The sequence below is a fragment of the Bacillus rossius genome, chromosome 3, assembly GCF_032445375.1.
Source record: "Bacillus rossius redtenbacheri isolate Brsri chromosome 3, Brsri_v3, whole genome shotgun sequence".
Lineage (NCBI taxonomy): Eukaryota > Metazoa > Arthropoda > Insecta > Phasmatodea > Bacillidae > Bacillus > Bacillus rossius.
Window position 1 is genome coordinate 103,659,250 of NC_086332.1, and position 24,091 is coordinate 103,683,340.

Here is a 24,091-nt window from a genome sequence, read left to right on the forward strand (position 1 = left end):
ATTTTTTCCCGATCTGTGTACTTTGTATCATATAAGGATACTCATAATATTTGCGTTTTCCAGTTACTGTTTCTCAAATGTGCCTTGCCGAATAACCAAATATTTTTGAACTCCCACATTTTTCACAAGTTAAACGAACATTAGAAATGTAGCGGTGTACTCATTTAAAATGAACAAGAAAAAGACTGTAAACATTAACTTTGATGATCCATATTAACTGTGTCCTGGTGACTACTTTAGAAATCAGTAGATTTGAAAAATTTCAACTGAAGACATCGCATATTTCCGTGCGACAATGATATGTGGAATGCCCAGAAGTTCGGACTATTGTAGATGGACCCTAATCTAGAAACATGATCTTACTAGGTGATTTGGGCACTACGCATGAAATAAGTATAAGAATTTATAATATCCAAAATGTTTCCCTTGAAACATAAGTTTGGCGTTGTTGTTATTACAATCTTCATGATTCCCGGGTTCACAATCACGAGGGGGCGTAATCCCTGACACCCCGGAAACATCCATATTGTGCCGTGTATTAGGGATTTAGGCACGTTATATTTAAAAATTTTGTAATATTAAATATTTTTGGAAATATATATTTTTTTCTCATCTTATTTTCTTTACGTCCAGGCCCTCAGCCTCTGTTCTCAGAGGCGAGCTGATTTTCTTTCCCAGCCTCATGCTAGGCTAGCATTCTGGCTAATATTTCTCCCGCCTCCAGGCACGTGGGGGCCGGTAACTTTATTTCTTCGCGTGACTACCTTTTGCCTAGAGCAGCTTGTGAAGCAGTGCTGAGCCCTGCTAACTCTGTCACGAATCGGTATAAGGTTCACTAGCAGCAAGACACGACAGGAGGATCCCGTGGGCCTTGCGTCCCACAGACCATGCGTTTTTTGAAGCCATCCTCCTCCTGCTCACCCACCCTCACTTCTCAGAAGAGAAGCCAGGAGCGACGACCGCTCGGGTACGTTAACCGAAGTCAAGGCCATCTCAGGCTTGACAGCCGCAGTTACGATTCTGCACCTTAACGACATCTTGTGACGGCTGTGGTCACTAAAGCCACTTGTGGGCGTCGGCAGCGCCGACACCAGCGCTCGCGCGGAGGTAACGACAACCTCTCTCCCCTCCTTATGTCTCAGGCCGCTAGGTGGCACCACTGGTTACTCCATTACCCCCTAGCTTGACACTCTCGTCGGTCACAAGTCTATTTATTAGTACTTCCTCTCGCCACCAAAAGATAGCGCCTCAGTCGCGCAGTCACTCCAGTAAGATCTATTTTTTTTATGCCGGACACCTTCGGGTGGACTCGGTCATTTTCGGCTCAGAGCCTACCCCCCCTCCCATTCTCTAGAGACCCCGCGCTTATGATATCCTGGTGATATCCCACTCTGAACTTACTTCGGTGCGCGCCTCCTGACTGACTGGTACCGTTTGTAATTGCGATCTTCGGCGAATCATCGACATCGCACCGTATATTATGTAGTCTGCTCAGACTAGAGGGATGAAGTCCCTATCTAAAATTATTATTTACCAGTCAGTAATTTAGTTGAAAGTAGAGAAACTTAGTATTTTTATATAAATTATTTTCTAATTAATCATGATGACTTCCGTGGCTACCGCTATAGAGGTATTTGAGAAGCCCTCAATAGAAAGGAATTTTATGTTTATTATTTTTACTTCTTACCTCTATGACTTTGTCTTAGCCCTGTTATGAATTATATTTACAAGTATTGTTTCTCTATGGTCAGGTCAATTTTGTTTTACTCTTTAATATTTTCATGTTTTATCTTGTTTTATCTAAGTAATAATTTTATGAAATGTCTTTGCAAAAATTTGTTAAACGGCGACGAATAAGAAATGAGCTTGCACATTTTAATATTGTTTTTGGATCATGACTGAGGAAAGAGGATATGTGATTGGACGCTTGACTGCTCATGTACTTTATTTAAACGATTTAGTAATTTCCAGTGAGATTTCGGAGTGTGTTCAATACAGAAAACTTTAACTGTTTAAAAAAAATTGGAACTTTAGTTTCTGTTCTACTATCATGGGAGAATGATTAGAGAGAGAGAGCTCCGTGATTTAGTCATAAATGAATATAAGAATATCACGTAAAACATTGGAACGACGACTGAATATCTAGAATATATGTGAAAATGATGATTTTGTAAGAAATGCCCGGAACTACGCAATGAAGAAGAGGTAGTTACCGATGTTCGGAGCTCTACTAAAGAATCGACGACGACGATAGGTTTTGACTAATAGCCTAAATAGAACTAGATCAACGACTAATTAAGAAGAAAAAAAAAGAAACGAATATCAATCTTCGAGATGGAAGGAGTTCGACGGCTGTAGACGGCATCGTAGACGGTGTACCGGAGTACATCAACCTTCTAGACGACTCCAGTTGACCGACGCCAGTCCTGCGGGAGTACCAGCAGCACGAGAGGAGGTGCATCGAGACGAGACCCAACCAGCGACATCGGAGGAGAGACTGAGATCTAACCAGCAACATCGGAGGAGAGACAGGGGTTCGGAGAGGTTTTCCACAGCCTCTTGGTCTTGTAACGACGCGACGAGGTTTGTCTGCCCCATCCCCGAACTAACAAGAACAGCGAGAAGTTACCTGTCCTATTCTAAAGGCAAGATATCTTAAACCATGACGTTTACGATCAAGACCTAATTTGAAACTTGCAAAACCAACTTAATACGACTTAACTACTTAAAGACTTGTAGCTTGTACATACTGGACCTGGTTAATTTACATTGAGCAGTAATATGTACTAGATCGAAGTTAAAGTCTGTTAAAGTCATTAATTGTCTTGAATGTTTAAAGAATAGCCCCAGGTCCAGAAGTCTTGAGATAGATTGATCTACCGAAAGAGACTGAGCTAGTAATAACAAAAAAGAATAATTTGCCAGGTAAAATGTGTTTCAATAAGATTTAAAATATTGACTGATAACCAAACCATTATTCAGTGATTCAATTACGTAAAACGTAATTAATTCTGAAAGACATTTAAGTATAACTGATATTGAAATTTTGTTTAATGAAAAACCTATTTAAATATGAATAATTGTCCCAAAGATGTTTGTATGTTGCTCGCTAATCATTGACTCTGTCACTTTTCGTGTTACATTTGAATATGTTGCAAAAGAGTATTGTCACCCATACAACCATAATTTTGACCCTAGTAAAAAGTTAAATTTTCATTATATCTTTTATTTTTCAGATTGATAACCATACTTGCATATCATGTGTATGTTAAACCATAAAGAAAGAATTATTTAGCTTTGGCTGTCTTGAAAGAATAATTAATTTTTATTACACTGAGATCAGCAGTCATAGAGAAGTTAATGCTTTTAAACACACTACCAGTTAAAGAATATTGTTTTAGTCATTATATTTGTTGATTTTAAGGTCAGAATATTTACACCAAAGAGAAAGAGACATACTGCTAAGAAAATATACGAAATTTTATTTTCTGATATTCACACAGAGTCAAACTACACCAGTACATACAACCTGAGAATAATTTATTTTCACTACCAACGTAACAAGACATATTTTATTTAATATTCTGTAGAGGTTAGTAGTTGTGCTACATACATAATCACAACACTAGTACTTTATAGAGTTTTTTAGGCGCCCAACTATAACACATTTTACATCAGAGATTTTGGCATTTTAGGAAATATACTCCATAGAGTAATTCTGGTCACCCAACGGTGGCGCACCCTTTTATAAATTTTGGTCACTCATCCTTGGTGCTGTTTGAAAAAGAAAAAAAAAGGGAAATTCTGAAAACACTTCACCGCGAATGGTGGTTCGGGTTTTCGGAGACGAGACGCCCTCTCCTGAGCGCCAGGACCAACACCCTGTTTTGGTAAGTCTTGACATCATCCCCCCCTTTAATTTTCCCTCTATTGGCCTCTTGCGCCATTTAAGCATACTGTCTGGAAACAGGTCTAATTCTTTGGAATTTGGACTTCTGTTTCAGACAGGGTTCCAAGTTTGGGGCAGCCAAAATCCTCTGCCAGAACCTCTGGAGTCGGTTCCTGAGCAGAATCCACCATCTTTAGGCCTACTACCTCGCTCACCGTCTACCTACAGCCCCGGGTGATACCCGCATTATTCTATTATTCTATTCACGAACTCAACAAAAAAAATAGTGTAACCCAGTTAAGACAGCGGACAGTAAAAGCAGTTCGAGGAGGAGAAATGTATTTTATGTTTTGCAAGGACTATATGTACAACAAGTTACCAATGTTGATTTCATTCATGTTTTTAAGTATTGTTATTTTTGTTAAACATTCAGGGCCGGCCCGATAAAAAAAATTCAATTAGTAAATAAGTGTAATTGTGAGGCATCTTAATAAGATCTATTATCAATGAAAAACAGATGTTATTAAGGAAAATTTAATCTATAAAAAAGAAAGAACAATGATTAAAAAAATAAGGAAGTCTATAGACGTAACAGTTGTTTTTTATTTGTTTAATATATAATAACGATCTTTTTTCTCCCAAGTGTTCGTAGGGAATCTCTAAATTTTCTTTGTTTACTCCTAGTGTCGCCTCTTTTGTTGACTTTTATAGCTATCAATTGAGGGCCCCAGTATTCAGAGTTTCCAATTTTTTTTATCTAATTACTGATTTATTCTTTAAGACACTTGGGGTATTACAAAATGGTAGCAGAGCATGGTTACGTCTATAGACATACCTAAGTTGAAAGGTCCTACCTAAAATTAAAATAAAAAAAAAAGATTTGAATAAAAAAAAAAATTTATATTTTTTTTTGTCACTTAGAATCTTATTGTAGTAAGTAATTTGTGAACTGTTCGCTGATACACGTAGTAGCTAAATTGACCCTTGAATTTTAAAATTATCATAAGTTTTGTTGCACGTCAGTCTCTGTGTTTACATTTGAGCGCGCGCTGTGAGCCGCTGGTTGGCTGCCCGCCCCCGCAACTCAGCCCGCGCGCGTGGCTTATCAAAAGAGACGTGTCCGCTGGACAAGATACCCTCCCCCCCCACACCCCTTGTTAAAGGCGCTGCGCACCAAGGTCAGTCCTGCCGGCTGACGTGACGTTCATTGTAGGTACCGTGTTGTGCAAGCTAACCTGACAGCTTGTTACATCCAGAGTACACCGTTTATTTCCCGACGCGAGTAGTAATAATAATAATAAATTATGAAGGCACATACTTCCCACGCAATAAAGCAATTGTTTTAATCATAAGCTAGATTTAAGTGTATACCTAAGTTTAAAGTTTAAGAGATAATTTTAAGAGGGTAGTGTTTTGTTTTGTGTAATACTATGAATCCGGACAGGATGATTACTCCGGAGCTATTACTAGTAGATGAATTAAGTTACGAGTTTCAGTTGCGTAATTTACCAACTACTGGAAATGCGCAAGAGCTGCGAAAGAGGCTTCGAGCCGCAGTACGTGATAAGTTACCTACCTCAGTACATAATCTAAATTTAGAAATACTCGAGGAATTCAACATAGCTTGCTCCAAATTTTACGACATAGCTGCTTTCGTAAGTTATTCAGATGTGGAAGAGAATTTGCCCGATGTAAAGCGACACATTATGCGATTAGAGCATGTCACCAGACGACTGGAAAATCTTGTGGTACTTTCCGCAGATGTGCTCAATGGTGTTTATCGAACAGAGCTAAATCGTTGTCTGCAACAGACAAATGCCTTCCAAATTAAATTGAAAGCTAGGGCAGCCCAATTAGAAACTCAACAGGACCTCCGGGCCAACATTGCCCAGGCAGAAAACCTAGGAATGTAAACACTAGGAAATGTAGAGAGTAAAAATCCGGAATTTCCTCAGGAAATAAGGCAACCCGACACACAAGTATCTTTGTGCCAAACGAGGCAGGTTCCGCCCATTTCATCAACATCAACATCTCAATCACTTATCACAGTTTTAACCCCTCCCATCCCAGCAGCCACCACATGGATTCCCTCAGGCATGCATGTTTCTACAGCTCCCATCACCAGTGTCACATTTTCCGGTAACTTGCCTGCAAATCCGCATCCTTTAACACAGCAAAATTTGTTTTTCCCATTCACCACAAACCAGTCATATTTTAATCCATATTCCCAGTTTCATTCTTTATGGACATCCGGGCAAGGAACTCCGATCCCTACCATCCCCACAGCGCAAATTGCACATCCTTCACCCCCACCTCCGCCATCAACGCAGAATCAACCAGAAACAACATTACAAGTTACGCCAAGGGTGGCTAAGTATAGCTGTTATGGGAAAATTGTTCATCCAGTCGAGAGATTACTTGTTGGTTTTCCAGAAACAAGTGGTCTTGACCCAGATAAATTAATCGAATTTATAAGGCACTTACTTAAAATCAGACAGAAAGGGGGCATTCCTGACAAACAGTTGTTGGAGATAGTTTTTCCCTACACCCAACCACCACTGAGTGAAAGAACGAGTCAAGCAATAGAAAATAGTTACTCTTTTGACAAATACCACGAAGAAATTTTGAATTTTTTTATACCTGCCAGACTTTTGACAAATTACCGTTTGGAATGGTACAACAGGCTACAGCAAAGTAATGAAGCATTGCCACACTATGTAGCATCAATCAGAGAAGCCGCGGCGGTTCTCAGATTGGGCGTATCAGAGAGCGAAATAGTTAGTTGCATAGTAGACGGACTAAATCAGGCAGAGCGCTCACGCGCTGTTTTCCAGGCTAGGCCACGGAGTTTTGTAGAACTAGATCAACTCTGTACACAGGCCATGAGTTACGAATATGCAGACAGTAGTATAGTTTGGTTCCTCCGAGATCAGGATGCAGGTAGTGGAGCCGAGAACCGATCCACATCTCTGACGTCACATCCATCTCTGACGTCACGGCGGCCATCTTGGCCAAGCGTAACGTGACAATGTGCGTAACGTGACCCTTTTTCGTGCGTGCAGCCGGCGTAACGGGACACAGCGTAACGGGACAAGTAGATCACGGCGGCCATTTTGGATTCGCCATCTTGGATCCGCCATCTTGGATGACGTCATTGTGTGTTCTCGAAAATTCCGGTGATGTGTTTTCCGCCATTTTGAATGATGATGTTACCGTTGCAATTTTCGTTACGGCCGCCATCTTTAACTTTTTTTATTTATTATCCGATTTTAATGAAAAAAATTCCAAAATTCATCAAAAAATTAACGTATTTGAATTCTGTTTGATTATATCGATGCACGTCCTTGGTTCGATTCCCGACAAGAGTAAACAGTCGATCCTTCCTCCATGAAAGCTACCTAGACTGATCTACCACCACCAATACCAAAGTATATGCCGTCAACTGGTATGACATCATGTCCGCCATCTTGTCTTCATCCGCTGGAGACCACCATCTTGTTTTCGTATGCTAGAGTGTGCCGATACCATGTAGTATAATTATCTGGTCACCACACCTTTGACCTTGACCTTGAAATTTGACCTTGACCTTGAAATTTGACCTTGAAATTTGACCTTGACCTTGAAATTTGACCTTGACCTTGAAATTTGACCTTGACCTTGAAATTTAACCTTGACCTTGAAATTTGACCTTGACCTTGAAATTTGACCTTGACCTTGAAATTTGACCTTGACCTTGAAATTTGACCTTGGCCTTGAAAATTGACCTTGACCTTGAAATTTGTCCTTGACCTTGAAATTTGACCTTGACCTTGAAATTTGACCTTGACCTTGAAATTTGACCTTCACCTTGAAATTTGACCTTGACCTTTAAATTTGACTTTGACCTTGAAATTTTACTTTGTCCTTGTCGACCATCATGGACCCGACATTTAATGTTCAGTACATGCTACCAGGAGCGACCAACTGCTGGAGTACGTCATCTTGTGTGTGTACTCGTATTATAGAGTACATTTACATCTGGTTAATTTTATTCTAACCCGCTACATTGCAGTAATCATTTATTACCGAGGTGCCCCCGCCATCCTGAAATTCGGACGCCATCTTGAAATCATGTAATAATGTAGCTAGAAATGCGGGAAAAAATCCAAAATTCATCAAAAAAATCACTCATTAACTTACAAATCGAATCGATGGATCCCTGTCCACGGTTCGATTCTTGACCAGAGACAGTTGTAACTAATTATTAAATAAATGTTAGGTTCTGTTTTCCATTACCTTTCGCGGAGTTTATTAATCATTCACTCTACGAAAATCAACTCAAGTCAATATACCGGACCAACGAATTAAATCAGTGCCGATTAGCCTATTATGAAAGTCTAATTTTTCAATAATCTGAATAACATATAAGCCGTTCATGTACAAAGCCACACATATAGATCAATTGCCTTCAGTCCATGAGACCGAGTCATGTCATTATCAGACGTATAGGCTAGTCATTTCAGGACCACATGACCTTCGTAATCCATCGTGACATTTTTATACATTCTAAAGGACCAAGTAACCTTGTAAAATATTTTAGTAACACCAAGAGGTGATAAACTAGTAAATATTCAATCACTACATTTTGTACTACGCGCAATCAACAAAAAAGGAAGCACCAACAACGAAAAGACAGCACCACCAACGAAAAGGCAGCACATTTGGAAGCACCGACAACGAAAAGGCAGCACATTTGGAAGCACCGTCATCGAAAAGGCAGCACATTTGGAAGCACTGACAACGTAAAGGCAGCACATTTGGAAGCACCGACAACGAAAAGGCAGCACATTTGGAAGCACCGACAACGAAAAGGCAGAACATTTGGAAGCACCGACAACGAAAAGGCAGCACATTTGGAAGCACCGACAACAAAAAGGCTGCACATTTGGAAGCACCGACAACGAAAAGGCAGCACATTTGGAAAGCACCGACAACGAAAAGGCAGCACATTTGGAAGCACCGACAACGAAAAGGCAGCACATTTGGAAGCACCGACAACAAAAAGGCAGCACATTTGGAAGCACCGACTACGAAAAGGCAGCACATTTGGAAGCACCGTCATCGAAAAGGCAGCACATTTGGAAGCACCGGCAACGAAAAGGTAGCACATTTGGAAGCACCGACAACGAAAAGGCAGCACATTTGGAAGCACCGACAACGAAAAGGCAGCACATTTGGAAGCACCGACAACGAAAAGGCAGCACATTTGGAAGCACCGTCATCGAAAAGGCAGCACATTTGGAAGCACCGACAACGAAAAGGCAGCACATTTGGAAGCACCGACAACGAAAAGGCAGCACATTTGGAAGCACCGACAACGAAAAGGCAGCACATTTGGAAGCACCGACAACGAAAAGGCAGCACATTTGGAAGCACCGACAACGAAAAGGCAGCACATTTGGAAGCACCGACTACGAAAAGGCAGCACATTTGGAAGCACCGTCATCGAAAAGGCAGCACATTTGGAAGCACCGACAACGAAAAGGCAGCACATTTGGAAGCACCGACAACGAAAAGGAAGCACATTTGGAAGCACCGACAACGAAAAGGCAGCACATTTGGAAGCACCGACAACGAAAAGGCAGCACATTTGGAAGCACCGACTACGAAAAGGCAGCACATTTGGAAGCACCGTCATCGAAAAGGCAGCACATTTGGAAGCACCGACAACGAAAAGGCAGCACATTTGGAAGCACCGACAACGAAAAGGAAGCACATTTGGAAGCACCGACAACGAAAAGGCAGCACATTTGGAAGCACCGACAACAAAAAGGCAGCACATTTGGAAGCACCGACAACGAAAAGGCAGCACATTTGTAAGCACCGACAACGAAAAGGCAGCACATTTGGAAGCACCGTCATCGAAAAGGCAGCACATTTGGAAGCACCGACAACGAAAAGGCAGCACATTTGGAAGCACCGACAACGAAAAGGAAGCACATTTGGAAGCACCGACAACGAAAAGGCAGCACATTTGGAAGCACCGACAACAAAAAGGCAGCACATTTGGAAGCACCGACAACGAAAAGGCAGCACATTTGGAAGCACCGACAACGAAAAGGCAGCACATTTGGAAGCACCGACTACGAAAAGGCAGCACATTTGGAAGCACCGACTACGAAAAGGCAGCATATTTGGAAGCACCGACAACGAAAATGCAGCACATTTGGAAGCACCGACAACGAAAAGGCAGCACATTTGGAAGCACCGACAACGAAAAGGCAGCACATTTGGAAGCACCGACAACGAAAAGGCAGCACATTTGGAAGCACCGACAACGAAAAGGCAGCACATTGGAAGCACCGACAACGAAAAGGCAGCACATTTTGAAGCACCGCCAACGAAAAGGCAGCACATTTTGGATGCATCATCGAATAAGGAAGCACATTTGGAAGCTCCATCAACTAAAAAAGGCAAAAAGGAAGCACAAGTTACGAGATCTAAGTCTTAGTAAGAAATCATAATACAAGAAATAAAAACATTACATTCTTATAATTTAAATTATTTATTTTATTTCTTTACATTATACAAATGCAAGTAAAACAAGTCAATATTGTATGTAGCCAACATTCCTCAGTTCCTTGAGTATGAAGGATATTTCTTTGATGCACGAATAGTTTCCTGCACAAAGCGAACCATGTAGTAGTCTTAGCCGATCAACCAATATGTTTGGATCTTTCCATGATGTGTAATCATCTCTTCTACCACCATCTTCCTTGCACCTTTATAATAAATATTATGATCTCTGGTGTCTTCCGTTATACCACCAACCTCAGGGTAACTTTCATGTTTGAGACGGTGATCATCACAAGCTTGATCAGATTTATTTAATATATCACGTCGTTTCCATCGTTTCGGTCTCAGGACACCGTCACATTCTTCGATCTTGGCAGCTTTAGGTGCTTCATCATAGTCTATGTCTTTGTCAACAGCCTCAGAGTCACTGTAACAATCACCGTAGAAGGAATCGTCTTCACCCAATTTACCGTAATAATTCGATGTTGATGATGTTGAAGTGTCTTCATCGTCTTCGTGCTTCCTTTTTAGGAGTCCATCATTTTTACAAAGTAGGAAAGATCTACTTGAATTCGGCTGGAATATATTCTCACTTTTCACGTTAAGGATTCTTCCATTGTCTTCATTCTTCCGTAAATCATCAACCTTCTTCAATTTAAGTTCTTTGTCGAGATCGGAAGAGCCAAGAAAATTATTGTCGTAATGCAGATCACTCTTCCTTAGGCTAGTAGATTCATCGTTGTCCTCTAGCTTGTACGCAGGCTTGGCGCTACAAGTTCTGCCATGTCTTTTTAGGCTCTCTCTCCGTGTAAACGACTTGCTACATCGAACACAACTTATCATATTGCGCAGTGAATTTTTAACACAGTCATTATTCTCGTGTTGTCTTTTATTCTTTCTCAAGATAAACTCTTTACTGCAAAACTTACACCTATGTTCTTTCGAAACAGCGTCAGATCCCAAATCGGAATTCATATTAGTTACTGAGACTAATGCCAGATACCAATTGAGTGTTTTAAATTAGATTCAATACTTAAATAGAAATTTTTTCATATTTCATCAGCGAGAATTAATATATCTCATGCAAAAGTACTTTATGCATGTAGTTCTGCTTTTCAACAACAGATATCGCCACATGTTGCTTGCAGGTAAATAATATTTAGTTATTTTATGCGGGATGCGGGATGCTCACTAACGATCGCAAAAGAAGGATGGCTTCGTTAGACTCCAAGGAAAAGGAAGTTCGTCTTGCATGTTGGTGCTCCACAGATGTCTCATGGCGTAATATTAATTTGACTGAGTAATGATATTTGTTAATTCCACCTGATAAAAATATTGCAAGTTTCGATTTAGTAGCAGAAATTATCGAATTAAATGTAACTCCAAATAAAATGACATGTCTCATTAGAACAAAAAAAAAATCCATGCAGAGAGCGGTTTCTCAGAATAGTCAGAAACACTTGAAGAAACCACAGGAATGATTGCAAGAACACGGAAAAAACCATCAAAATATTGTCAAGAATAATCAGGAGCACACTGAGAATACCACTATAATATTAACAATAATAATCGGAAGCACACGGAGAAAACCATCATAATATTGGCAAGAATAATCAGGAGCACACGAAGAAAACCGCCACAAGTTTTCTTTGATATCATTAAAATACAAAAAAAAATTAATAAAAAATAAAAACGAAAAAAAATTCAAACATTCTGGCTTGTACTAGAACTCTATCTTTGCTCAACAATGAGAAGTTCACAAGCTAGCAGAATGTTTGAATTTTTTTTCGTTTTTATTTTTTATTAATATTTTTTTTGTATTTTAATGATATCAAAGAAAACTTGTGGCGGTTTTCTTCGTGTGCTCCTGATTATTCTTGCCAATATTATGATGGTTTTCTCCGTGTGCTTCCGACTGACTGGTACCGTTTGTAATTGCGATCTTCGGCGAATCATCGACATCGCACCGTATATTATGTAGTCTGCTCAGACTAGAGGGATGAAGTCCCTATCTAAAATTATTATTTACCAGTCAGTAATTTAGTTGAAAGTAGAGAAACTTAGTATTTTTATATAAATTATTTTCTAATTAATCATGATGACTTCCGTGGCTACCGCTATAGAGGTATTTGAGAAGCCCTCAATAGAAAGGAATTTTATGTTTATTATTTTTACTTCTTACCTCTATGACTTTGTCTTAGCCCTGTTATGAATTATATTTACAAGTATTGTTTCTCTATGGTCAGGTCAATTTTGTTTTACTCTTTAATATTTTCATGTTTTATCTTGTTTTATCTAAGTAATAATTTTATGAAATGTCTTTGCAAAAATTTGTTAAACGGCGACGAATAAGAAATGAGCTTGCACATTTTAATATTGTTTTTGGATCATGACTGAGGAAAGAGGATATGTGATTGGACGCTTGACTGCTCATGTACTTTATTTAAACGATTTAGTAATTTCCAGTGAGATTTCGGAGTGTGTTCAATACAGAAAACTTTAACTGTTTAAAAAAAATTGGAACTTTAGTTTCTGTTCTACTATCATGGGAGAATGATTAGAGAGAGAGAGCTCCGTGATTTAGTCATAAATGAATATAAGAATATCACGTAAAACATTGGAACGACGACTGAATATCTAGAATATATGTGAAAATGATGATTTTGTAAGAAATGCCCGGAACTACGCAATGAAGAAGAGGTAGTTACCGATGTTCGGAGCTCTACTAAAGAATCGACGACGACGATAGGTTTTGACTAATAGCCTAAATAGAACTAGATCAACGACTAATTAAGAAGAAAAAAAAAGAAACGAATATCAATCTTCGAGATGGAAGGAGTTCGACGGCTGTAGACGGCATCGTAGACGGTGTACCGGAGTACATCAACCTTCTAGACGACTCCAGTTGACCGACGCCAGTCCTGCGGGAGTACCAGCAGCACGAGAGGAGGTGCATCGAGACGAGACCCAACCAGCGACATCGGAGGAGAGACTGAGATCTAACCAGCAACATCGGAGGAGAGACAGGGGTTCGGAGAGGTTTTCCACAGCCTCTTGGTCTTGTAACGACGCGACGAGGTTTGTCTGCCCCATCCCCGAACTAACAAGAACAGCGAGAAGTTACCTGTCCTATTCTAAAGGCAAGATATCTTAAACCATGACGTTTACGATCAAGACCTAATTTGAAACTTGCAAAACCAACTTAATACGACTTAACTACTTAAAGACTTGTAGCTTGTACATACTGGACCTGGTTAATTTACATTGAGCAGTAATATGTACTAGATCGAAGTTAAAGTCTGTTAAAGTCATTAATTGTCTTGAATGTTTAAAGAATAGCCCCAGGTCCAGAAGTCTTGAGATAGATTGATCTACCGAAAGAGACTGAGCTAGTAATAACAAAAAAGAATAATTTGCCAGGTAAAATGTGTTTCAATAAGATTTAAAATATTGACTGATAACCAAACCATTATTCAGTGATTCAATTACGTAAAACGTAATTAATTCTGAAAGACATTTAAGTATAACTGATATTGAAATTTTGTTTAATGAAAAACCTATTTAAATATGTATAATTGTCCCAAAGGTGTTTGTATGTTGCTCGCTAATCATTGACTCTGTCACTTTTCATGTTACATTTGAATATGTTGCAAAAGAGTATTGTCACCCATACAACCATAATTTTGACCCTAGTAAAAAGTTAAATTTTCATTATATCTTTTATTTTTCAGATTGATAACCATACTTGCATATCATGTGTATGTTAAACCATAAAGAAAGAATTATTTAGCTTTGGCTGTCTTGAAAGAATAATTAATTTTTATTACACTGAGATCAGCAGTCATAGAGAAGTTAATGCTTTTAAACACACTACCAGTTAAAGAATATTGTTTTAGTCATTATATTTGTTGATTTTAAGGTCAGAATATTTACACCAAAGAGAAAGAGACATACTGCTAAGAAAATATACGAAATTTTATTTTCTGATATTCACACAGAGTCAAACTACACCAGTACATACAACCTGAGAATAATTTATTTTCACTACCAACGTAACAAGACATATTTTATTTAATATTCTGTAGAGGTAAGTAGTTGTGCTACATACACAATCACAACACTAGTACTTTATAGAGTTTTTTAGGCGCCCAACTATAACACATTTTACATCAGAGATTTTGGCATTTTAGGAAATATACTCCATAGAGTAATTCTTGTCACCCAACGGTGGCGCACCCTTTTATAAATTTTGGTCACTCATCCTTGGTGCTGTTTGAAAAAGAAAAAAAAAAGGGAAATTCTGAAAACACTTCACCGCGAATGGTGGTTCGGGTTTTCGGAGACGAGACGCCCTCTCCTGAGCGCCAGGACCAACACCCTGTTTTGGTAAGTCTTGACATCATCCCCCCCTTTAATTTTCCCTCTATTGGCCTCTTGCGCCATTTAAGCATACTGTCTGGAAACAGGTCTAATTCTTTGGAATTTGGACTTCTGTTTCAGACAGGGTTCCAAGTTTGGGGCAGCCAAAATCCTCTGCCAGAACCTCTGGAGTCGGTTCCTGAGCAGAATCCACCATCTTTAGGCCTACTACCTCGCTCACCGTCTACCTACAGCCCCGGGTGAACTTCTCATTATTGAGCAAAGATAGAGTTCTAGTACAAGCCAGAATGTTTGAATTTTTTTTCGTTTTTATTTTTTATTAATTTTTTTTTGTATTTTAATGATATCAAAGAAAACTTGTGGCGGTTTTCTTCGTGTGCTCCTGATTATTCTTGCCAATATTATGATGGTTTTCTCCGTGTGCTTCCGATTATTATTGTTAATATTATAGTGGTTTTCTCAGTGTGCTCCTGATTATTCTTGACAATATTTTGATGGTTTTTCCCGTGTTCTTGCAATCATTCCTGTGGTTTCTTCAAGTGTTTCTGACTATTCTGAGAAACCGCTCTCTGCATGGATTTTTTTTTTTGTTCTAATGAGACATGTCATTTTATTTGGAGTTACATTTAATTCGATAATTTCTGCTACTAAATCAAAACTTGCAATATTTTTATCAGGTGGAATTAACAAATATCATTACTCAGTCAAATTAATATTACGCCATGAGACATCTGTGGAGCACCAACATGTAAGACGAACTTCCTTTTCCTTGGAGTCTAACGAAGCCATCCTTCTTTTGCGATCGTTAGTGAGCATCCCGCATCCCGCATAAAATAACTAAATATTATTTACCTGCAAGCAACATGTGGCGATATCTGTTGTTGAAAAGCAGAACTACATGCATAAAGTACTTTTGCATGAGATATATTAATTCTCGCTGATGAAATATGAAAAAATTTCTATTTAAGTATTGAATCTAATTTAAAACACTCAATTGGTATCTGGCATTAGTCTCAGTAACTAATATGAATTCCGATTTGGGATCTGACGCTGTTTCGAAAGAACATAGGTGTAAGTTTTGCAGTAAAGAGTTTATCTTGAGAAAGAATAAAAGACAACACGAGAATAATGACTGTGTTAAAAATTCACTGCGCAATATGATAAGTTGTGTTCGATGTAGCAAGTCGTTTACACGGAGAGAGAGCCTAAAAAGACATGGCAGAACTTGTAGCGCCAAGCCTGCGTACAAGCTAGAGGACAACGATGAATCTACTAGCCTAAGGAAGAGTGATCTGCATTACGACAATAATTTTCTTGGCTCTTCCGATCTCGACAAAGAACTTAAATTGAAGAAGGTTGATGATTTACGGAAGAATGAAGACAATGGAAGAATCCTTAACGTGAAAAGTGAGAATATATTCCAGCCGAATTCAAGTAGATCTTTCCTACTTTGTAAAAATGATGGACTCCTAAAAAGGAAGCACGAAGACGATGAAGACACTTCAACATCATCAACATCGAATTATTACGGTAAATTGGGTGAAGACGATTCCTTCTACGGTGATTGTTACAGTGACTCTGAGGCTGTTGACAAAGACATAGACTATGATGAAGCACCTAAAGCTGCCAAGATCGAAGAATGTGACGGTTTCCTGAGACCGAAACGATGGAAACGACGTGATATATTAAATAAATCTGATCAAGCTTGTGATGATCACCGTCTCAAACATGAAAGTTACCCTGAGGTTGGTGGTAAAACGGAAGACACCAGAGATCATAATATTTATTATAAAGGTGCAAGGAAGATGGTGGTAGAAGAGAATGATTACACATCATGGAAAGATCCAAACATATTGGTTGATCGGCTAAGACTACTACATGGTTCGCTTTGTGCAGGAAACTATTCGTGCATCAAAGAAATATCCTTCATACTCAAGGAACTGAGGAATGTTGGCTACATACAATATTGACTTGTTTTACTTGCATTTGTATAATGTAAAGAAATAAAATAAATAATTTAAATTATAAGAATGTAATGTTTTTATTTCTTGTATTATGATTTCTTACTAAGACTTAGATCTCGTAACTTGTGCTTCCTTTTTGCCTTTTTTAGTTGATGGAGCTTCCAAATGTGCTTCCTTATTCGATGATGCATCCAAAATGTGCTGCCTTTTCGTTGGCGGTGCTTCCAAATGTGCTGCCTTTTCGTTGTCGGTGCTTCCAATGTGCTGCCTTTTCGTTGTCGGTGCTTCCAAATGTGCTGCATTTCGTTGTCGGTGCTTCCAAATGTGCTGCCTTTTCGTTGTCGGTGCTTCCAAATGTGCTGCCTTTTCGTTGTCGGTGCTTCCAAATGTGCTGCCTTTTCGTTGTCGGTGCTTCCAAATGTGCTGCCTTTTCGTAGTCGGTGCTTCCAAATGTGCTGCCTTTTCGTAGTCGGTGCTTCCAAATGTGCTGCCTTTTCGTTGTCGGTGCTTCCAAATGTGCTGCCTTTTCGTTGTCGGTGCTTCCAAATGTGCTGCCTTTTCGTTGTCGGTGCTTCCAAATGTGCTGCCTTTTTGTTGTCGGTGCTTCCAAATGTGCTGCCTTTTCGTTGTCGGTGCTTCCAAATGTGCTGCCTTTTCGTTGTCGGTGCTTCCAAATGTGCTTCCTTTTCGTTGTCGGTGCTTCCAAATGTGCTGCCTTTTCGTTGTCGGTGCTTCCAAATGTGCTGCCTTTTCGTAGTCGGTGCTTCCAAATGTGCTGCCTTTTCGTAGTCGGTGCTTCCAAATGTGCTGCCTTTTCGTTGTCGGTGCTTCCAAATGTGCTGCCTTTTCGTTGTCGGTGCTTCCAAATGTGCTGCCTTTTCGTTGTCGGTGCTTCCAAATGTGCTGCCTTTTCGTTGTCGGTGCTTCCAAATGTGCTGCCTTTTCGTTGTCGGTGCTTCCAAATGTGCTGCCTTTTCGATGACGGTGCTTCCAAATGTGCTGCCTTTTCGTTGTCGGTGCTTCCAAATGTGCTGCCTTTTCGTTGTCGGTGCTTCCAAATGTGCTGCCTTTTCGTTGTCGGTGCTTCCAAATGTGCTGCCTTTTCGATGACGGTGCTTCCAAATGTGCTGCCTTTTCGTAGTCGGTGCTTCCAAATGTGCTGCCTTTTTGTTGTCGGTGCTTCCAAATGTGCTGCCTTTTCGTTGTCGGTGCTTCCAAATGTGCTGCCTTTTCGTTGTCGGTGCTTTCCAAATGTGCTGCCTTTTCGTTGTCGGTGCTTCCAAATGTGCAGCCTTTTTGTTGTCGGTGCTTCCAAATGTGCTGCCTTTTCATTGTCGGTGCTTCCAAATGTGCTGCCTTTTCGTTGTCGGTGCTTCCAAATGTGCTGCCTTTACGTTGTCAGTGCTTCCAAATGTGCTGCCTTTTCGATGACGTTGCTTCCAAATGTGCTGCCTTTTCGTTGTCGGTGCTTCCAAATGTGCTGCCTTTTCGTTGGTGGTGCTGTCTTTTCGTTGTTGGTGCTTCCTTTTTTGTTGATTGCGCGTAGTACAAAATGTAGTGATTGAATATTTACTAGTTTATCACCTCTTGGTGTTACTAAAATATTTTACAAGGTTACTTGGTCCTTTAGAATGTATAAAAATGTCACGATGGATTACGAAGGTCATGTGGTCCTGAAATGACTAGCCTATACGTCTGATAATGACATGACTCGGTCTCATGGACTGAAGGCAATTGATCTATATGTGTGGCTTTGTACATGAACGGCTTATATGTTATTCAGATTATTGAAAAATTAGACTTTCATAATAGGCTAATCGGCACTGATTTAATTCGTTGGTCCGGTATATTGACTTGAGTTGATTTTCGTAGAGTGAATGATTAATAAACTCCGCGAAAGGTAATGGAAAACAGAACCTAACATTTATTTAATAATTAGTTACAACTGTCTCTGGTCAAGAATCGAACCGTGGACAGGGATCCATCGATTCGATTTGTAAGTTAATGAGTGATTTTTTTGATGAATTTTGGATTTTTTCCCGCATTTCTAGCTACATTATTACATGATTTCAAGATGGCGTCCGAATTTCAGGATGGCGGGGGCACCTCGGTAATAAATGATTACTGCAATGTAGCGGGTTAGAATAAAATTAACCAGATGTAAATGTACTCTATAATACGAGTACACACACAAGATGACGTACTCCAGCAGTTGGTCGCTCCTGGTAGCATGTACTGAACATTAAATGTCGGGTCCATGATGGTCGACAAGGACAAAGTAAAATTTCAAGGTCAAAGTCAAATTTAAAGGTCAAGGTCAAATTTCAAGGTGAAGGTCAAATTTCAAGGTCAAGGTCAAATTTCAAGGTCAAGGTCAAATTTCAAGGTCAAGGACAAATTTCAAGGTCAAGGTCAATTTTCAAGGCCAAGGTCAAATTTCAAGGTCAAGGTCAAATTTCAAGGTCAAGGTCAAGGTCAAATTTCAAGGTCAAGGTCAAATTTCAAGGTCAAGGTCAAATTTCAAGGTCAAGGTTAAATTTCAAGGTCAAGGTCAAATTTCAAGGTCAAATTTCAAGGTCAAGGTCAAATTTCAAGGTCAAGGGCAAAGGTGTGGTGACCAGATAATTATACTACATGGTATCGGCACACTCTAGCATACGAAAACAAGATGGTGGTCTCCAGCGGATGAAGACAAGATGGCGGACATGATGTCATACCAGTTGACGGTATATACTTTGGTATTGGTGGTGGTAGATCAGTCTAGGTAGCGTTCATGGAGGAAGGATCGACTGTTTACTCTTGTCGGGAATCGAACCAAGGACGTGCATCGATATAATCAAACAGAATTCAAATACGTTAATTTTTTGATGAATTTTGGAATTTTTTTCATTAAAATCGGATAATAAATAAAAAAAGTTAAAGATGGCGGCCGTAACGAAAATTGCAACGGTAACGTCATCATTCAAAATGGCGGAAAACACATCACCGGAATTTTCGAGAACACACAATGACGTCATCCAAGATGGCGGATCCAAGATGGCGAATCCAAAATGGCCGCCGTGATCTACTTGTCCCGTTACGCTGTGTCCCGTTACGCCGGCTGCACGCACGAAAAAGTGTCACGTTACGCACATTGTCACGTTACGCTTGGCCAAGATGGCCGCCGTGACGTCAGAGATGGATGTGACGTCAGAGATGTGGATCGGCTCTCGGCTCCACTACCTGCATCCTGATCTCGGAGGAACCAAACTATACTACTGCAGACACTCAGAGAAACAGGTCAGCGAAGTCCGTGGATAAGCATGATTCTCAGGCAGAAACTGCAAATAGTTTTCCATACACGAAACAACAAAATAGCCACCCACAACAGAAAACAAACTACTACAGAAATAATAAGTATAATTCAAACAAGAACATACAACAACAAACACCTTTCTGTAATTATTGCAAGCAAACAGGACATTACATTGAGCAATGTAACCACAAAAATTTCAAACCAAATTTCAACAAGGCAAAAAACGCGTAAGGCGGTGGCCAGGCAAATTTCTACCTGGTCCACCTAAAACTTCATCCGAGAGGAATTTTTCAGTGCATAATGTGCATACTAACGAATCACAAAAACAAAACAAAAATCAAAAAGGGCATAACACAGGAAAACAAAAACACAAGAAAAATGAAAGAAAGAAATACACAGAAAAAGACAGAAAACACAAACAGAAGATTATGACACAGCAAATTAATCATAAAGAAAATTCTGAGAAATTCATAAGAATTTGCAAAACATGTGTTAGCCTGACTAACAAGGGAAAACGTAAGTGTCACAACATTTTCGGTCACGTTCGAACTGTATTACCATACACTAAAACAATGTTTGGCAAAAATCAAATTATTGGTCTGATAGATACAGGAGCTACTCGTAGTTTTATTTCAGGCGATTTGTTTAGGGAATTACAGAAGAACAAGCAGGTTCTGAAAACAGAAGTCACGGATGTGCGCTGTTTTACTGCAGCGGACGAACCAATTAGTATATCCAAAGTGGCTATAGTGAAAATCAAGATAGAATTATTCACGTGGAATTTCCCTTTTCTTGTGGCAGAAAACTTAGCCACGCAGCTTATTCTAGGCTCCGACTTCATCGCTAAAACAGGTATTTTGATTGATCTACAAGCAGGAAGTTTTGTATTTAAGTTTAATAAAAATATTGTCATATCATTCGTGGAACCTGAAAATAAAAGGTCAGGACAAGTTACTAATGTTTCTACCAACACTGACGAGAGAAATTCTTTGTCCCTGGATCATCTCGAGCCCAGTAAACAAGTTGCTATTCGAAATTTGTGTAATGAATTTTCAGATGTGCTAACTAAGAAATTAGGTCGAACTAACCTAATTGAATATCAAATTGAATGACTGATACCACGCCAGTCAAAAGTCATCCTTATCAACTTTTAGGTCCTAAAATGGAAATTATGAGAAAACTCGTACAGAAAATGTTAGATAATAAGGTAATAGAACCTTCTAATTCTCCTTTCAGTTCACCTGCATTTCTAGTACCCAAGGGCACGGAACAACGTTTCGTCACTGATTATCGCAAACTGAACAAACAGATTAAAATACCGCAAACACCCCTCCCAGATTTGAACTCAACCTTTCATTGGTTTAGTAAGGCCAGGTATTTCAGTGTGTTCGATCTCAATTCGGCGTACCATCAGATCCCACTCACGCAAGACTCAAAACCTATTACCGCATTTTGCGTACCTTGGAATCTTTACCAGTATAATGTGGTACCTTTTGGCTTGGCCACAGGTGCTCAAGTACTCACACGACTTCTTGAACAAGTAGTAGGAGATTTTAAATTTAAATTTGTTTACAATTATTTAGATGATCTTGTAATTTATTCAGAAAGTTTTGAGGAACACATCCAGCATCTGACTCTTGTCCTTGAAAGACTGCGCAAGGCAGGCCTCACTGTAAATACAAAAAAGGTAAAATTTGCTGCTTCCGAAATATCTTTTCTTGGACATTTGGTATCACACAAAGGTGTTACAATTGATCCAGAACGAACACAGGCGATCAGGGAATTCAAACCACCTAAAGACACAAAGGGCATAGCTCGTTTTATTGGCATGGCTAATTTTTATGCCAAATACATACCAAATTTCGCCGAGCATGCAGCACTTTTGAATGCATTACGTAAGAAAAATACACAATATATTTGGGGTCCTGAACAAGACAAGGCATTTAATTTCTTGAAAGAAGCCATAGCGAATCCACCTGTTCTGCGCATGGCAGATTTTAGTAAACCCTTTATTTTACAAACAGACGCCTCAAGTGTTGCTATAGGGGCGGTATTGTCTCAGGAAATAGATGGTGCCAGGCAACCCATTGCCTTTGCCTCACGTACATTAACTTTTCAGGAAAGGAAAGCATCTTCAGTGTATGAATTGGAATGTTTAGCAGTAGTTTTTGGTATTGATAAATTCCGACAGTTTCTGGAACATAGGGAATTTCTATTGGAAACTGATAATCAGGCACTCGCTTGGCTGTTAGCTCACCCTAAACAATTAGGAAAACTTGGAAGGTGGATCACCAAAATTTCTTATCTCAAATTTAATATTCAACATATTCGCGGTACTCAAAACATTGTGGCTGACACACTTTCTCGAATGTTCGAGAACCCCTCCGAAACAATATCTCAGGAGGAACCTCAGATTTCGTGTCAGGCACTCCTAACCAATTTCCCCTTAGCTTTTCAGGACATACAAACACATCAACAAGCCGACCCATATTTGGCAAAAATAATTGAACAAGTTAAAGCGGGTACAGCTCCGAAATTTTATAAGTTAGCTAAAGGTCTCCTACAAAAACGTACACAACAGTCAAAGCACCTTAAAATTGTTCTTCCACAAAATCTGCGTGATATCATTTTCACATATTACCATAGTTCACCTCTCGGTGCCCATTTAGGTATTTATAAAACCATTCAAGGTATCCGACGCCATTTTATTTGGGAAGGAATGCACCGGGACATTACACAGCTAGTTAAGTTATGTAAGCTATGTGCACTAAGTAAACCTGCACAAAATACACAGTACGGTTTTCTTGCCTCAGAAGAAGCCGAAAGACCTATGCAAAAACTTTTTATTGATTTTGTAGGGCCATTTCCTCGATCCAAATCCGGACACTCTATGCTTCTTGTGGGCATAGATGCTTTTTCGAAATTTGTTTGGCTTATCCCACTCCGTAAGGCTACAGCTGACACCACTGTGCGTGCATTACAAAATCATATTTTTAAAACTTCAGGATTACCGAACATAATTGTATCCGACAACGGAACACAGTTTACATCCAGAACTTTCAAGAACATGTGTTTCTCGCATGGTATACAGCATGTGACGACATCGCCATACTACCCTAAACCCTCGCACGCGGAGAGATTTAATAGAAATCTTCGTTTGGCGCTCATAGCGTTCCACGCGAATGCGCAGGAAAAATGGGACAGTAATTTGGTGTGGTTACAGATGGCATTTAATTATGCCCGACATGAAGGACACAAATCCACCCCATTTGAGATTATGTTTACTTATAAGCCCAACACACCCCTTTCCAATCTTTGGTCTCTCGAAGACCTACTGCCGGATGATCCCAAGGACATCGCGGAGATTTGGAGAAAGGCGCGTAGGAATTTAAATTTGGCTCACCAAACAAGTCAGAGAAGGTACAATAAGTACCGCTCCCCTAACCCCTACAGGGTAGGTGACACGGTAATGTGCAAAGCACATCCGCAGAGTAAGGCCATCGATAAGCGATCGGCCAAGTTATCGTATCGCTGGACTGGACCATTACAGATCCAACGGTTTCTAACCCCAGTGACTGTGAGTCTAGCCGACCCCAGTTCCGGAGAGTATGTGACACGAGCGCACATCTCCCACCTTAAGAAAGCGCATCCGAATATAAAATAGGAGCGATTACTTTCTCTAAGCCTTGGCATGCCAGCTATAAATATATGTATGTAAGACTCAATAAGGAGTTTAACTGAAGAATACAAAACCTAGGTAGTAACATTAAGTAACAATAAAAATCCATGGTACTAGTTTGTAAGAAAACTTAATATAAGGTGTTAGTTTAAGTGGCCACTTAAGTTAATAATTTTATTTAAGATAATGAATTTAATCATGTTAGTCATTAAGAATGTGCACATTAGTTCATAAGAGTGTTTAATATTTTTTGTGTGTTAGCATGTAAGTAGTAGGATACAGGCGAACCTGGTAACTCGTCCTACTGAAGTTTTTGGTTTTTGTTTTTG

The 24,091-nt window shown here is 39.6% G+C and overlaps 1 protein-coding gene across 2 annotated transcripts in view; it reads left to right on the forward strand.

Moving 5' to 3' along the window:
- LOC134531091 (uncharacterized) overlaps positions 1–24,091 on the forward strand; it is a 101,928-nt gene that overhangs the window by 66,718 nt on the left and 11,119 nt on the right. The gene's annotated exons all lie outside the window — the stretch shown is intronic.